This window comes from Hoplias malabaricus, chromosome X2 (assembly GCF_029633855.1).
Source record: "Hoplias malabaricus isolate fHopMal1 chromosome X2, fHopMal1.hap1, whole genome shotgun sequence".
Taxonomy (NCBI): domain Eukaryota; kingdom Metazoa; phylum Chordata; class Actinopteri; order Characiformes; family Erythrinidae; genus Hoplias; species Hoplias malabaricus.
Genome location: NC_089819.1, coordinates 11,972,890 through 11,991,372, shown reverse-complemented (window position 1 = coordinate 11,991,372; position 18,483 = coordinate 11,972,890).

Sequence of the window (18,483 nt, the reverse complement as noted above, 5' to 3'; positions counted from 1 at the left end):
TTCACCAGAGGTTCTGGTTATAGTACGGCTCCAACTTGAATCCTAGCTCTTCTCCACATATACGCAGTGCTATGGAAGGCTTTCACTGGTGGATCTCCTATTTTTTCCAACTTAACACCGATTTGCAATGGAAAGTGTATATCCCTGAGTTATAAAAACAGTCTTTGTAGCAGTTTGTGGAGTGCACCCATATATGTGTATATGTGTGTGTGTGTTTACGTGTGTTTTGTTTGTGACAGTCCAAACTCGTCCTCCAAAACCCATTTGGTATTCGGGCTCGTTCTGTTATTGTCAGCCGAGCCAGTCTATTAGGGAGGGCTGTCCTCTGCAACTGTCACTTAGAGTGAGAAAAACTTTAAACCTGTTAGAGCACAGGGCTTCTATTTGTCTTCACCTCAAACACTTTGTGAGGAGCAGAATACAAGATGTCTCATCGTCTGCAATAGGAACGGGGGCCATGAAAGATGAATTATTTACACTGCTATCTTGTGCAGTGCCAGGGGAAAGAAACTGCAGCGGCTCAAAAAGGCAAGGCCAGAAAACTCCCTAACCTGAACTAACTCCATCTGCAATATATATCTGAACCACAAAACCCTTCACCATTTGAAACCAAACTTATAGAAATGTACCACTTTTTAAAAGGCTTTCCCATTTTGGAGGTGCCACAAACTTCTCCAGCACTGGCTCTTCAGATTTCATATAAATTTTGAAACACAAGTGAATGTAGACATGCTGATTTTTCTCCCCTAAACTTTTAAACACATAAAAATAGACCCCTTTCTTTAAAAGTAAACTTTAGCAGCAGAGCAGTGAAATTATAACTGGCACAGAACCTGTGACATGAATGCAAAAAAGTGAATCGTGGTGGTGGGGGTAGGGGATTTGGCTCACCAGATGTTTTCTAGACATCTACTGGTCATTTGTTTTGGCTTGATGGGGTTCCATTCATTGTTGTCAAAATAACTCTTTTGAAATGATCCAATCAGCTTGGAGAACCCTGACTGCAAATTTAGCCAATAGCTGCATTTCTGGAATTAATAAGGTCTAGTCTGCCAAAAATTGCTAAGGGCCATTTTACACTAGTGCTCTTTCCGGACCCTGGTCTGCTTGTTCTGTGGGTTGAGTATGTTTGGTCAAGTGTGAAAGCTGTTTTTGATCCCAGGCATGGTCCAGAGCACCAATCTCTGGTCCTCTGAAAATTGGCGGTGTGCTAGGTTATTTTATAGTGGACTCTGGTGTGAAATCTATCCACTCCCAGGGACGAGTGTGGTGTTGTATGATTTTTTAATGTGTTTTTGGTTTATTTTGTGATGTGACTGCTTCAACTTATTTGGTTACTTCCTTTTACCACACTTTTCTTTGGAAACCACACTTTCCAAGGACTGGGGCAAGGTTACTGTAATAAGCTTTGCTTTGTGGATCAAATGTGTGTACTGAGAACATGGAGAAGAATGCACATGTCTCGCTGGCCTGCATGGCGAAAATTCTTCACATGAGAATGGCTGCATGATTGCAGAGGCTCCTACACAGTGAAATGCCATGCATTTTCCTCCCATTTGGTGCACCTACACACAGAAAGGTGATGTACAGAATCATGCAATCCCACAAATGAGCCCAGAATCAGTCCTGGGTGAGGACTCAAGTGTGAAGTGTGTCCTGTCTTTCAAGTGTGTGTGTATCTGTGTGTGTGTGTTTTATTTTATTTTTTTTTTTTTATGTTTGCATTGATGTAAAACAAAAGCTATTGTGCTTTCCTCCAAAAAAGTAACACTGAAAGACATCACAACTAAACACCCCAATTATGCCATGCTACAAGGAAGGCTATGAGCAGAGAATTAATAAAGTGATCAAGAAAAATTTGATTCAAAATTAATTAATGGGACATGTTCTGAAAGCATAACACTTTCTGATTGGCTGAGGACTTTATGAATAACTTTATGAATGATGAAATATATTCTCTGGGTTAATAGAGTATCATCCAGTACCTTTGAGATTAGTTTGAGTAGTGTTTGTGATGCAGAACAAATTATTCAGTATCAGGACCCAGCCTCACAAATGCACTCATGGCCATCTAATCCTCACAGGAATGCTCTAAAATCGTGTGGAAAACCTTCCTACAAATAAAAAAGAAGCTTTTAGAGCAGGAAATGGGGACTAACTTGTTATTACAAACCGTACTTTAGAAGAAGTCACTAGAAAGTTTGATGCATAACGTAGAATATAAAATTTTGCTGTCACACGTCCTATGAAACTTTAACTCCACACTGGCAAGTTAGACAGTGCTTTTCACCCACAATTAGGTCAGCCGACACCAAGATGGCCCAGAGGCTCTACTTTGAGATTTCCCTTCACATTCTCAGTAACTCTGGTGAGGAGTTAAGCCGAGCAAAAACGACCTCAGATTTAAATGAGGATTTTGTAAACAAAACGACTGGCTGCTCCTGAAGGGGGTACAGTTCCGTTTTTCAGAGATAATCTTGCGTGTGCTCGTAGTTTCGATGTGTTCCCTGACAAATATGACCCAATTTAACATCACTTTGAAGTGCTTCTGTAAGCAGCCTGTAAGAAAACGCTAAGATCCAGAATTAGAAACTGTCAAGAAGCAATTATATCTGTCCCAACAAACCAGTCTTTCTCAGCATCTAATCAATGCTTTGAATCCCAAAGGTTCTCATGCTGTAGGCAGACACATGCTCCATCCAGATATTGCACATTTCCTATATTGTAACATGTAATAGGCTACGTTCTTAAGGACTGGTTAAGATCCACTTGAGCCCCTTAGGAGCGAAGCAGCCAACTGAGTCGGAAAAGGAACCCCTCATTTGTACGCCTAGGAGGAGTCGTTTTCATCGTCTCCATATGGTGTTTCCTCACTCACTTCTGTTCATATCAAAAGGAGGAAAAAATTATTATTCCCACAGAGACTGACTAAGCCTCCTCAGGTTCATCTAACATAGTTCCCATTTCGGCTTATTTCAAAAGGATATAGAACTGATACCACAAATCACCATGCAGCACATACCGTATACATTCCAGTAGAGAAATACAAGTTAAATATAAAATCAGAGACTGCCTTTCCTTTCAGACTTGCATTCAATGATTCCAACGAATCTGTGGGAAATATATAAAATCAGTGTGTGTGTCTGTATGTATAACTGTATGTATGTACGTATGTATGTGTTTATTTGTTTGTTTGGACGATATTTGCTGGATATTTTTGGTTGATGGACTATTCTCAGTCCAGCCGTGACACAGGTATCCAAAATAATATCCAGCAAATAGCATCCGGTGTCCACTGATGAAAGACATGATGGTTAGCATATTCACCTCTCGACACTGGAACCTTTGGTTGAGTTTCCATGTTCCCCCTGTGTCTGCATGGGTTTCCTCTGGGGTCTCCAATTTCCTCCCACAGTCCAAAAACATGGAGGTTAGGTAAATTGGCTTCTCTAAGAACCGTCCTGGTGTGTGAGTGTATGAGTGTGTATGTGAATGAATGTCTGTATGTGTGGGGCACTAAATGTGCATATGCCTAAATATGGATTGGCACTCTGTCCTGGGTGAATCCCTAGTGCCTGATGCAGTCCTCCAGGTGGACAGTCATTCCTGGTTGAGTATGCTATACGTGTTTGGCTGCCGCTTCTCATCAGTGTGTGTGTGTGTGGATTGAGTGTTGCATGGAATGGCATCTGTAAGGGTTCTTCGGGTATCTAAAAAAGGTGCTATATAAGTGTAAAAATAAATAAATAAATAAATAAATAAATAAATAAATAAAAAATAAAAGGACTAGAGAACGATGAACACAAACCATGCAGCAACAGATGAGCCACTGTCTCTGACTTTACATCAGTACAAAGTGGACCAATGAGGTGGACAGTAAGTGGACACAGTGTTTAAATTCTCTAGCAGCACTGCAGTGTCTGAGCCACTTGTACCAGCACAACGCATATTAATACCACCACCTATTGCTCATAGCTAGATGTGAATAAGTTATATGTAACAAATTACAGTTTGAAAATGAAGTAGGCAATTGTTATTTCTACACTGGCTTGGCAGAAAGTGGCTCAGCAGTAGATTGGACGTTCAGGGACTCTGCCACTGCAGTGTTTCATTACAGAGACCTCGATATTGTGATAGAATGCTGCCATTGCTGTTATGCATAACACACGTTTACGTATACACAAAATTCAGGTTATTCATTTGCCCTGGAAATAGTTTTGAATTATTCAACATTGAACGTCCCAGGTGCATTTACTGAAATATCTGCGGGCGTGTGAGAATCTGCATCGTAAAGCGGTGCTCTATTAATGGCAATAAGAATCACAGCCTCCTGCACATCAGTATACGCCTGTTGGCATTCTGCAGCACACCATGCTTAACAGGCCAGGCGGAGTGTTCAAACATCTGCATGGGAAGGGCATACCGAAACCAAGCAAACACTTTTTGTATTCTAACAATACACAAAGTCATATGATAGGTACAAATGTTTGTAGGCACCCCATTTAATTTGTGAATTCACATTCATTATGGATATAATTTTTGTATATAAGATTTTGTATAAAGAAATAGGCTGCATCAGTGCCAAGCATTGCCTAGTTTGATATTTTGCACTGCTTGGGTTGTGCATTCTCTGAAGTGACAAAGGGGATGACCTACCATTCAATGCCTTTGGGATGAGTTGGGAGTGGCATTTGTGCTCCAGAACAAACAAGCCAAAATAATATTACTAAGCTGACATGGCTGAATGCTATCAGTCCTCACAGAAATGTTTCAACATGAAGTGTAAGCCCTTTCCAGAATATTAGAGGCTTTTGGCTATATTGTATAAAAGGGGGTTGAAAATTGCTGTACTAAATCAATGCTTGAAATGGCAATAGACTCAATGGACCTTCTTGACCGTAACCTGCCTACTGTGTGCAGCTTCTGGTGAATGGTACTTCATAACGGTGTTATAAACTGAACAACTGTCACTTTAGTTTGACTGCCCTTATTCCACTACATCGTCATATTATCTTGACATAATCTGTACTGTACTTGCTATATAAATATGTTATTTCATGCTCATGCATGTGTAATAAATGCCTTATGTCTCTAGTCTTTAAATCAAGTGTAACTTGCCATATTTATTGAAATATGGATTAGACTGCATAATGTTTACAGGGGAATTATGATAACACACCAATCAAGATGTTACTAAAGCATCTGTACTGGAAATGCACTCTGCCATAAACCTAGCAAACATATTGTAGGAGCTCAGAAGAACAAAATAACACATTTCCAAACATAATTAACATATAAGGGAGGTTGGAAATTGCTGCTCTTAATCATAGAATGGCATATGGGTGTTTATATTGTAGAAGCTGCAGCTGTTCATGTACAGCAGTAGCCTATAGAGTACTCATTAATGCTTTAAGGTTCCCTTCATTAACAGCATTAACATGTACTGTGTTATTTAACAGATTTACCAACAAACCATTGATAAACCAAAGCAAAGAAAAGAAAAGTCATTAACACTAGTATCAATCAATTAAATCATGCATATACCGTCAAGGGCTATAATTACAGTAAGTCCACAATTAGTGAACTGTTATTATTAACATCTTGTTTGTGCTTAATTCATGGAATTAATTGTTGATGAAACATTTTAGCAAGTTTCATAACAAAACATTTAAATGATTTGTCCTTTCACTGTGAAGTTACAAGCAGTGTTTCAGCGTGGACTGCTTTTTGAAGGACGCATAACACTTCATTAACATTTCTTAACATCAACACAAGAATAATTTTATATATACAGTGTTTTGGATATCAAATAAGATATAGCATCTGTGTCCCTGTTGGCTGCTGCTGTGTGTCTTGTTTTTGGGACCTACAGTGAAACTGCATTCTCTGGAATGATACTGCAACATTTAGCATTTTTGAGATGAGTTAGAGTGGTGTTTCTGATCCAATTCATGATTTCTTAATACATTTAATTTCAGTACACACATAGGGGTTCTTCAAATGTATTTAGTAAATATTTATATTACAGCAACTCACCTGGTGGTAAAAATGACCTAATGCCTATTTAATGTGGGAACTTAAAGTAACTTCAGTTCTAAAATCCTTTTATACATAAACTTTATGATAATGCACAGCCAAAGTAACATATGTTAGAAGTTCCAGAAGCAAATCTGCTCATTCTGCCTGCACTAACTCCCTGCATTAGCTTCTACTGTATATGTTTGGCTAATGGAAGTATGCCTGGCCCAGGAGTAAGGCTGGAGGGGTAAAGAGAAACATCTGTGGAGAACAGAACGCCTTTTCCAGAACATTGATTTCACTGTCCGTGTGTCCATTCGGTTACAACTGGACTGAGCTGATTACATCAACAAATGTCGCCAACTTTCAGATTTATGATTAAGCTGGCATGTGCTTTTCCATGTGCCCAGTACACACACACCCACACACACACAGAGAGAGAGAGAGAGAGAGAGAGAGAGAGAGAGAGAGAGAGACACTAGATAAGACAGGGTTCTTATCCTTAATATGTTGGGAAAGGGAAAAAAAAAATTAGGATTATTCAGATGCAGTTTCAAGAGAAATGTCAATAAAAGGTATCAAGCGGTTTTGTGTTTGACCTTTAACAGTAGCAAAATGCTGCTAAAATCTCACAAATCTCACCAAAGCCTAGACATAACTTTGCAATTTTTATTTCCAGCCACTTAAAAGACTTATAAAGAGCCTGGGTCATAGAACATCATCTTACATGAGCTCCAACTTATGACTTAATAACTCACAAAACAGTAATGTTATGTAAGAATGATAATCTGTAATAATGGAAAGTGCCAGAGGCATTAAGATGTGCTCTGGCTCTCTCACACGTTCATTTGCTCCCTTGCTCGCCAGCTCTCCACAGCATGGGCTTGTCACAGAGGCCAGTGTGGCAGAAATGACACGAGAATGAACAAATGCATCCAAAACCACACTTGCTAGGTGAACATGCTGCTCCCTTAAAATCCATTATGAATTTGACTCCATTAATAATTTGCACCGCATTAGGTGGGTAGAAAAGCCTGGGAACAGCTATGACTGAGGTGATGTTCCATTATATTTTCATCTGTGTCCCAACACACAGGAATGGATACCAAGGATGGGAGAATTGATTTGTATTGGATTTGAACATAATAAAGTAAAACAAAAAAAAGAACGAAAGAAAGATATATATATTGCCATTTGTTCTTCTGAATTCCGCTATCACTCACAAGTTGAAAGCGGTACAAAAACACATTTGATGTTTAAAATAAGAACTTATATTTTGAACTACTTCTACTTTAATGGCTGAAATACATTCTTCAAAGTAAGCACAGTGTCTGTGTGTGTTTATATATATATATATATATATATATATATATATATATATATATATATATATATATATAATTATTACAAGATAACAAGATATATTATATATTATTATTATTATTTTTGTTTTTAACCTTCAAAAAAAATTCTGTGTTAAAAGTGCAATTTCATATAGGCCCTTGAAGGGTTCATTTAAGAGGGAATGTGTTATCCTGAAATTTAGATTGTCTAGTGAAGTCTGCTGAAGCTGTTAAAGCTTCAAGTTTGTCTTTAAAGTTTGTCTTTAAATGCCATTTATACATTTGAGGTCGTATGCATCAAAGAATGTCTAGACATAGCCTGCTCTACTACAAGGGGTTTGGAGGACAACTACCAACAGGTATTGTGTTGTCAATTATCATTATTACTGCTTTATTACAGTATTAATCTGACATTCATTAAATGATTCCTCATTTACAGTTTACATTTTCAAAACAGTTTTCAAAAGAATGAATCAACCTCAGACGATTGTTGATTTATTATTATTATTTTTAAGCAACATAAATGAACTAAGACAGGTATAAATGATACATACTCTATCCAGGTCAGACTGTCTGAAATTAGGCACATCAAGGCCACAGCCTGTCTCAAATGACTTCTTTCAAAGCACATATATTAGGTTAATGAAACAGTATGCTGAAAGGCAGTGAGAGAGGAAAGAAAAGGAAGAAAAGACACTGTTATTAAGACCTGGCCTCATGATGTAGTGGCTTGGTGAAGGTTGCACACAAAGACAGATTTAGGCTTACGTAACTGACATCTATTCTACCTCTTATATATGACTACATGGCTGTAAATATCATGGCACTTTTTTCAGCTGAAAAATATATGTAACTGTCAACTATGGCACTTATATGAGGTGCATTGTGAAAGCCAAAAAGGTTCTTACAGCGATGTGCCCTGATTTTGTCAGTAAAGAACAGTAACATTCACTGAGCTTTTTCATTCTGTGTTTACATCTTGATTTAGTTTGTTTTTGCTCCTTGACAGTTCATTAAAATCAGTCACAAAGGTCATTTTACCTTGTTATGGAAGTTTCATGAATAATTGTAATTACTAGAGTCACTGCAATAACTCTTATAGACCATATTTATTTTGTAAATTTACAATATTATAGTTACATGAAGGCAATTGTGGTTGTTTTAATGCAATCACTAGAACCTGGAATTACCTGCACCAGGTCTTATAGAATAGATACCTGTGCTTCTAAATCCAAAAGCCTCATCAATGTAAAACATCTAGGTCATATGCATATTATTAAGTATACAGAATTCTACATTAATGCATCAAGGTAAAAATGTATAAAACATTTTTGAATAAGCAATACATTTTTTGAATTCCCAATTTTAATATGTGGTCTGCAGATTGCATGCTGTGTTTTACAATGAGAACTCACTGATGAACGAGAACATGAAAGCAATATGAAATCTGGAATCCTACAGCTGCAACCACAAAAGCCCCTTTGGCTTAATAAAGCCTTGAGGAAATCTCAAATCTATGACCAAAATATGACAGACAGTCAAAGTCAAGTTTATGGTATGTGTACTACACAGTTCGACAGTATTTAATGCATTCCTAATACTCTAAAAATTGCAAAAAAAAAAAAAAAAAAACAGCAAAAACTTAGTCATACTGTTAATGCAGTAGCAGTTAATCAGACTGTTCTTTGAAGAAACCTCCATCAATGTCCTCTGTACAGTATCCTGACCAGCCTGAGCTTCTCTTCTTCTCCAATTACAAAGCTGGAACCAACAGGAGGCGATCAATGACTGAGCAGCCGTCCTTTATGGGATCCAGTCTGTACAGTGGCAGCTAATTGCTGTAATGAGCTGCTTTATTAGAATTGCCCTGGCTAATTAACCTGGCAGTCTGGGGAGGGATTTCTGCATATGCATTAAACCACCCCACCAGTCCTATACCCACGATTAGGTTGGGAATCTGGGAACACAGATAAGAGCTATTATAATAGAGAGTTAACAGAATGGAGATACGCGTAATTTGCTACTGTCAATGCGATTGTTCAATATTTTCTCTCCACTTTGCCCTTTTTCCTACTTACCCACCATCAGGGGAATGCATCAGTTCCATTTCTTCTCCTCTGGGTTCAAGTGGAACTGCTTGTCTTCATATCTTGTAATAGAAAGTGAAAAGTAGCTGAAAAACAAGAATTAAAAAGGAGGTTTAACATGAATAGTAATTAATTCATTCATTAATTATCCATTGATACAATTCATTTATATACAACACAGTTGCCAACCCATAAGGACTGTCCCTGAAAAACAATAAATTAGAGAATTACTCCAGAATTAATAAAACAAATCTTCTAAAAAATGTAAAACATTAAATAATGCAGTACATTAATATTTGTGGCTCTTAAATGATAATTTATTAAGCAGTCTGGGAATATTCCACATGCAGGTAATGAGCTAACAATCACAGGTCAGTGATTTTTAGCCCATTAATTCATGACTTATGATAGTTATATCTAACTTGTCACTGGTTAGCCTCTCATTGTTGATTATTTAGGCTATGACTTTTTCTATCTATGACTGTTTAGCTTCCAATTAGCCCTGTAATCTAAGACTGGTTAGCTTTTGATTGGATAGTCTGTGATTGAGTAACATTTGACTAAGTACTTCATGGTCAGATTTTGATTGGCATAGTCTATGATTGGTTAGTCTTTGCTTAGACAGTGATAGCTTTCATTGTGATTGCTTATTGACTTTTTGACTACCTTTGACTACTAGATTAAGATTGCTCATTTGTGTTTGTGTTAGCTTAATGATTAGCCAACGGTTAGCTAGAGTAGGTCTGTTAAGGCTGTGAGGGATTCATTTATGATTGTTTAGGCTATAAACCATTAGTTTATCACTAGTTTGCCTATTTATTAACATTTACAAACACATTTATATGTATATTACCATAACACACATTCATGACAGCATAATTAGATATAGGGCAGCATGGTGGCCCAGCAGGTAGTATTGCAGTCACACAGCTCCAGGGACCAGGAGGTTGTGGGTTCGATTCTCGCTCCGGGTGACTGTGTCTGTGAGGAGTTGGTGTGTTCTCCCCGTGTCCATGTGGGTTTCCTCCGGGTGCTCCGGGTTCCTCCCACAGTCCAAAAACACACGTTGGTAGGTGGATTGGCGACTCAAAAGTGGTCGTAGGTGTGAGTGAATGTATGAGTGTGTGTGTTGCTCTGTGAAGGACTGGCGCCACCTCCAGGGTGTATTCCTGCCTTGCGCCCAGTGATTCCAGGTGGGCTCTGGACCCACTGCGATCCTGAAATGGATAAGCAGTTACAGATAATGAATGAATGAATAATTAGATATGAATGATTAGGGGGGCTAAGCTTCATAGCAGCAAATTTATTTGATGAAGTATAGATTTTAACCAAGCCACAAGGTTCTGCCTTTACAACAACAAAAAAAAAAATTGAATATACTTCTACAGGTAGAAAAAAAAACATAATGCATATTCCAAATAAGGGACAATTCCGTATTTTACGGGACGTTTGGCAACACTATGTGTGCGTATTCGGTCAAGAAACCAATACAGACTAATAGCCAACGGCGTGAAATAGACATTCAGTAACAACAGCAGGTAATATGGAGACAGAGAAAACCGTTGTTGAAAATAACAAACTTTAGGAGGGCTATAGAACAATTAGGGTGGAATGTATGTCACAATAACATATGTGAGAAAACTGGTGCAAAATATTAAATAACTTCAGTAATAAAAATAAGAAAAAGATTTACAATAAAAAAGCCTATTTTTGGCTGTTGCCATGACTGCGATTCACACCTGCTCATCGCACACAACACTCAATGATTTGCAAGCCTCAGCAAACTCGCTAAACAAGCCAGCTGATTTGATTAGCTGCAAAGAAGATTAGGATGGAGGAGATACGTAATACACAAACTGAAAGAGATCTTTCTGCACATTTAATGAAAAGTGCCAGATAAACAGCTGCATACACAGTAACAGTAAAGCCTGATAGAGTTGGCAACCTTAAGCAGATGTGTAATGCTCACCATTTGTTGTGTATGCGAGTAACATATCTATCCAGTGCTGAACTGGGGCTGATATCCATTTATTTCAGTTTATTAAATAACTGATCCAGCATCAGGACTGTCATTCTGAGAACCTTGTTGAATGCAGCTCAAGCTGTGTCTGATTAGAGCATATGCAGCTATCCCACATGGCCCCACAAGAGAACGGCAGGGCACCAAAGACCATGCTGGGAACAACAATCAGATAAAGAAAAAGCGATATAACTTAGGAAAATGAAAGTGTGAAAAGGATATTTCCCTAGGACACCGCTACGAGGTCTTTAGCTTAGGGCTTTGCTCATCTGTGTTAGTGATTGACGGACATGCTCGTGGTGTGAGTCAGTTTTTTTTTTCCTGCTTTCCTCCATGCCTTGGTGAGTCGGCAGGGAGCCATCCTCTCGTTGCTCCATCACACTACGCATGTGTTCTTAATGATCTCCCAGAGGACTGCACCACTGCCCATTGGCTCTACAGCTTCCTGCACAACATGGGATCTGACATTAGGCAGTTCTTTTCTTTTATTCCCCTTTCTAGTTTTCTTTCTTTGAAGACCCAGTTAAGACCAGCTGTAACAATGGTGGAATGGCTAGGCAAAGACTAACTTTGCTTTTGAGTGTGGTGCATGGTCTATAAAAATATTCTGCATTTCATAAGAGAACAGATTAGCAAACTTGAAGGCCCCTATTCTTGAAACAGAAACCAGTCATTATTAAACTTCAATTATATTACATCTATAGGCACATGAATTGTGTACATTATATTTTTAAAGTATTTCCTGTTATATTAAGTAATACAGGGTGGAAATTATGGATACTGGAAGCCTGTGCTAGCATTTCTCCTGCGGTGTTGCTATCAGTGTGTGAAGGCTGGGAGAGGAGGGTTGCATTGACAATCCAACACAATGGGCAGCACTTTGATAAGTGGTCAGAAACTTGTAAATAACTCATGAAAGAATAACGTTACGTTAAAACGCACCATTGCTTTTCTTGTGAAATTCCCAATAGGTTTGATGTGTCACATGACCCTCTTCTCATTGAAAAACACAAAAGTGTTTGGATCAAAAAAGGCCAATTTCAAAATGGCCACCATGGTCACCACCTATCTTGAAATGTTTTCCCCCTCCCATATACTAATGTGACACAAACAGGAAGTTAATATCACCAACCATTCCCATTTTATTAAGGTGTATCCATATAAATGGCCCACCCTGTATAACATTGTCTGTATCTAGCTTAGGGTTGCAGTGGGTGAGCCAAGCCTACCTGGAATCACTGGGTGCAAGGCAGGAACACACCCTGGAGGGGGCACGAGTCCTTCACAGGGTGACCGACAATCACACCTAGGGACATTTTTGAGTCTCCAATCCACCTACCAATGTGTGTTTTTGGACCGTGGGAGGAAACCGGAGGACACTCACATGGACATGGGGAGAACACGCCAACTCCTCACAGACAGTCTCCCGGAGCGGGACTTGAACCATCCAGGTCCTGGAGCTGTGTGACTGCGACACCACCTGCTGCGCTACCATGCTGCCTATATTAAGTAATAGAATAAAAAAATACAAAAATAATGCCATTAAAATGAGTTTATTCAGCTTCTTCAATAGGCACTCATTGTTGACAAAACTGTTGAATTGCATACACACAGCATGTATCATCTCCTCAGAAAAGCATGAATGAAATTGTATGCTCCGGAGCAGGTGCACAAGCTTGAGGTCACCATGCCCGAAGTCAAGTGTAGGCTAGAGAGCTAAAAAGACCCCAGCATCTGCTGTGGAATAGTGAACAGCATTCTCTTCAAATACAAGTTTTGTTATGATAGCCTCCTTGTAGCGAGTTGCATCAATTTCTTACTAATTGCTTAATGATTCATTTTAATGATTTGTACCAAAATTAGTTTAGTCCCCAAACACTCCATGATAACTGGAATATGATTAATGTCCCAGGTTCGTGGAACAGCCATATAAGGGTTGGTCCTATCATAAGGAGTTCAATTCTTGGTGATGCAACAGCCATCCATGATTAAGAGCCCAACAGACTATGAGTGTCCTTATTCTGTGGATGGTAGTAGTCCCAGAAGCAGAGTACCACACTGCAATGTTGCAATGTTAGACAATATGATGTAACACAACAGATAGTTTGTACTCTCCTCCAAGTGTTTTAAAGATTCCAAATTTGTTAGTGAAAGTTTTGGATGTAGTGGTAATTCAGGTGAAAACTAGGGAGTACTACTCCTCCTCCTACTACTACTACTGCTAACACTACTACTACAACAACTACTATTACTGCTGCTAATACCACCACCACCACCACCACTACTCCTACTACTACTACTACTACTGCTAACACTACTACTACAACAACTACTATTACTGCTGTTACTACCACCACCACCACTACACTACTACTACTACTAAACCTACTACTACCAATAATAATAATAATAACCCAAAATGATCTGAGAATATTTTTTTTTACAATGACATACATTCCCATCTATTAACTTTCTATTTCAGAGATACAAAGCTTTATAATGTCAATGAAAAAAATATCTTAGCAAATCCTTTCATATTTCAGTTACATATTAGTTCATTTTAATATAGTGTTCCTGAAATTTACTTTAACCCCAAACATTTCAGTATGAATGGATCACAAAAATGTCTCATGGTATATCATTTTTTGATATTATCATTTAAGAGATAACATTTTATATTTTATTTATTAGTTTATTTTTTATTATTTATTGACACTGAAAAACATCTCAGCAAATCTTTTCCAATGGGTAATTCATTCTAACGCTTCCATACAGTTTACCCCTAAGAAGCCCTGAAAGTTTGTTTGTGATGGTACTTCCTAAGATGAGTTCAAATTTCAAGACCCCTGAGTCACTTGTTGTTTTTGTTGTTGTGTGTTTTTTTCGGCTTTGCTTGCCTGTTGACACTTCAGTCCTGCTTTTTACAGAAGCCAAGTGAAGGCTTTGGTCAAGGCTTTTCTGTTCAAAAGCTTCCGGGTCAAAACCAAAGACTCTTGCTTACAGAATCTAGGCATACTCTTCTATTATGAATGTAGTCCTCCTCTGGGGGGAAAAAAAACACACTAACCATGGGTTGTGTGAAAAGAAAGTGAAGGGTGAAGATTCACGGTTCTGGAGTGGATGTTTTTCCTCTTTGTCTGAAAAACAGGTTGTACAGTCAGGGTTGTGCGTAATATGACTCACTAAAAAATCTACTGGCCTTTGTTCATGAGTTGTCTATGGACAAATTTGACCATAAAATGAGTGCATGGAAATTTAAGTATAAATATGACTGTAATTATGTAATACTATAATTTAACATTAATTAAGAGCTTTAACTGCAGTTAAATTATCAAAATATCAATAGCACATATAGCAACAATCATAAGAGAAACAAAAAAATATATAAAAACAATGATATTTATGTATGCATTAGAATTTTGTACAAATGTGGTTATAGTTCTTTTTACATGTGCACTGATGTGAACACATGCTGCACCCCTTAAAACTAATGAATAAAGCCATTTTAGAGTGGAAAACATGATGAAATGACACTCTGGAGCAGCCACATGAGCTCATTTTGGCTAAATCCAATTGTCTGCTAGTCAGATTTATAGAATTGCATTCTCTGGAGTAACAAAGCTTCCTACGATACCTTTGAAATTAGTTGATGTGGTGTTTGTGATCCAGAACTAATAATCCAACATCAGTACCTGACCTCACTAAGGTTCTCATGGTTATATGCCATCAAACCCTCACTTAGAAGTTTCAACATCAAGTCTAAAACCATCCCAGAAGAGCCGAGACTGTTACTGCAGCAAATCGTACCAAACTGCCTATTAAAACCCGTGATTTCCAAAGTGATGTTTGACGACATAGGGAGCCTTTGAAACATCATTTAGACTGAAACCTACAGCAGGAGATATACGTGAGATGTATGGATAGCAGCACTGGGAGAGACACAGTGGTGTGAGTTTTTAAGCAGTCGGTTGTCTCAGGGGTGGTGCAGTTCGTGATTCATAGCCATCAGAAAACTCAGAGAGACATACTTCATTCAAGTCCAATAAGCAATACATCTATATTTCACCTGTAAAAAGAGCATGGATCAATCCTGGTTTTCTGTGTATTATTGGATAAGTCACCAGGGGGCTAGACTGCTATACTTAACAGAGTTAAGCAAGAGTCAGATATCAGGTAAAGTGGAATATAAATTCTTGGCATGTCCATTTTATCAGCTCCACTGACGATTTAAGTGTGCTTTGTAGTTCTCTAATTTCAGCCTGTAGCTTGTTAGCATGTTATCATACTGTTTTTCAATAGCCAGAACCCCTAAACTGGTATGAATAAAGTGTTATGAATGAATCAGAAACTGCTGTGTAGTTGGACCCTGCACCCACTCACTAGCCACTACACTCACCTTGTTGGCCCAACTTGTAGAAGCAATGTCAGGGGCAGTAGTTCATCTATTTCTGCAGTTTGCTTTAGTCACCCACTAGTCCTTCATCAGTGCACACAGGATGCCGTTGGCTGGATATTTTTGGTTGGTACACTATTCCCTGTCCAGCATTGACAAGTGGGTGTTTAAACTCCAGCAGCACTACTGTGTCTGATATCTTTGTACTATCACAACACACACTAACACCACCACCACACCATCTTAGAATTAAAAATACATGCCATGTGTTGGTTTCTTGAGGGTCCTGACCTGGGAAGAACAGGGTGAAAATGGCCTAAGAAAGTATGCAGAGAAAAAGACTACAAACTATAATTGCAGAACTAAAAAATGCTCCTTTATGGTTAGTGGAGTTCATATTAATTTTCATATTTTTAATTTTAGTTTTAATAACAAAAACCAAAAAAACATTGTAGCTATGTAGAGCTGTTAATGAGCAATGAGAAGAGAGCTTGGGAAGGATGAAATCCTTCTGGTGGATTTTGCCTGCCTTGAAGGCAATATTTTCTGTTTTCTGATTTTCTTAATCAATGCTTTCTTCTGAAAGTACCCCATATTTCTTACTTCTGGAATACTTTGCTTCTGAGGTTTGACACATTTTCACAGGCGGGTGGATCTCAGTAGATGGTGTCCATAAATATGTATTGGTCAACTTGAATTTGGAGAAACAAGTCCCTCTGACCCACAGCTACACACTCGGTGAGCTGATGAATTTTCAATGTGCAGGAAAATGTCAAAGTTTACATAACAAATCTAGGGACATTGTGAATATATCCTGCATCATTGACATTTTACTAAATTTGACAACAACGAAGACCATATCTTCAACCCAAAGCACTAGAAAGAAAAGAACAAGCACACTATAAAAATGTGCTATATTTCAACACATTTTGGTGTTGAAATATATTTATATCTGACTCATTACAGCCATATTAAAGCAGAGAAATTTACCATCTTAGAATCATCACCAGAATTAAAATAGCATCATCTATGCAGGTCCAGACTTGTGCTGTATAAATAAAAATGCCTTGCTTTATTTTGTCTGATCGGTTGTAAAACGACTTGGACGGTGGGGGAGAGTATGTCATCATTAGCATGTCATTTACTGCTGTCTATTATTTCGGTAATGGTCCTTGTAAAAACTGCATGTCTTCTTGTAAGCAAATATAAACAATAGCAATGTGTCTGTAAATGATGCCTGCAGGATCCCCATTAGATCTTTGTACATATTACCAGTTGGGGACCCTCAGGGCTTTCTAGTACTAATAAATTGCAAGAGTTAAATTAAGGTTAAGGTATTTGTTTTTTCTCATCAGTGGTCATAGTGTTTGGACTGGTGATTGAAGTACAATTATTAATATGAAGCCTAATAAATCCCAGCATTCATTTCTGAACTAGCAAGAACTTTTGGTAAGACTTCATATGAATCATGTATTCGTAATGCAATCATAACACCGTATCAATTAGGGTGTGTGGTATTTTAAAGGCAGGTGTTATTGTGCACTGTAATATACATTCATAAAAACAATGTACATACTGAAGCAGCAAGGACTCCTTCTTCTGTAGTGTAAAGGGAGAGATATACTTGCTGTCTGGCCATGCATTCATGTAGACAACCGTCTGAACATAGTGAACGTAACTGTTCACATACATGCCTGTGTTCTATGCTTGTAACTGGAGTCTGCAATGGGAGAGGGCAGATCAGAGAAAGACGCGGGTAAATGCGACTGAGCTTTGACATAGCCTTGTTCAAAACTTTCCCACCACTATAATGCAGTTTTTGCTTGTACTGCCCCCTAACATTTATGCGTGTATTGCACCATGCTTGCGCATAGCATTTATTTTCTGAGGTCATGCACAACCAATACACCAAACAGACACAGAATATGGGTACGATTAGGGTTTTGTATGACTGTTTTGTGTTATGTGGGTGGGGTTTATTGTGTTGTGCATTTAGGGGTGTTTGTGTGCCTGGTTAGTGACAAATGGCATGGACATAGCATTATGCATCATCTGGGAGACTTGTGTGGCAGTAGATAAGGAACAATAAGGCCATTCTGCCAGTTAGTGTCCTTTATTGCCCTAATAATGCAACAGGGAACAAAAGAACAAGGCAGTATTTGTGCTTGGTGTATGAAGAGTGGTAGAGCCTCATTCACTGCCACACAAGTTTCCTACACGATGGATATTGCTCTGCCCGTAAATCGTACACACACACACACACACACACAAACAAACAAACAAAACAATATCCCTAACTCATATAACACACACAGCAACGACACAAAACACCAAAACAAAGCAGGGGGAGGTGGTAGTGCATGCTGGGATCTCCCCCAGCCCCAGCCCTGCCCAGATTCCTGCACAGCTACAGTGTGTACAATATTCTTATGGATGGTTATTATATTGCATTATAATTTCTGCATTTATAATTTCACACACTCATACATTATAAAGTGTTATGTATGTAGCTTTATATATTTTTGAGTAATTATACCGACATTTAGCAGTCATTCTAAAATATTATACATGCCATATAGTGCATTATACCAACATTTATAACTAATTATATATATATATACA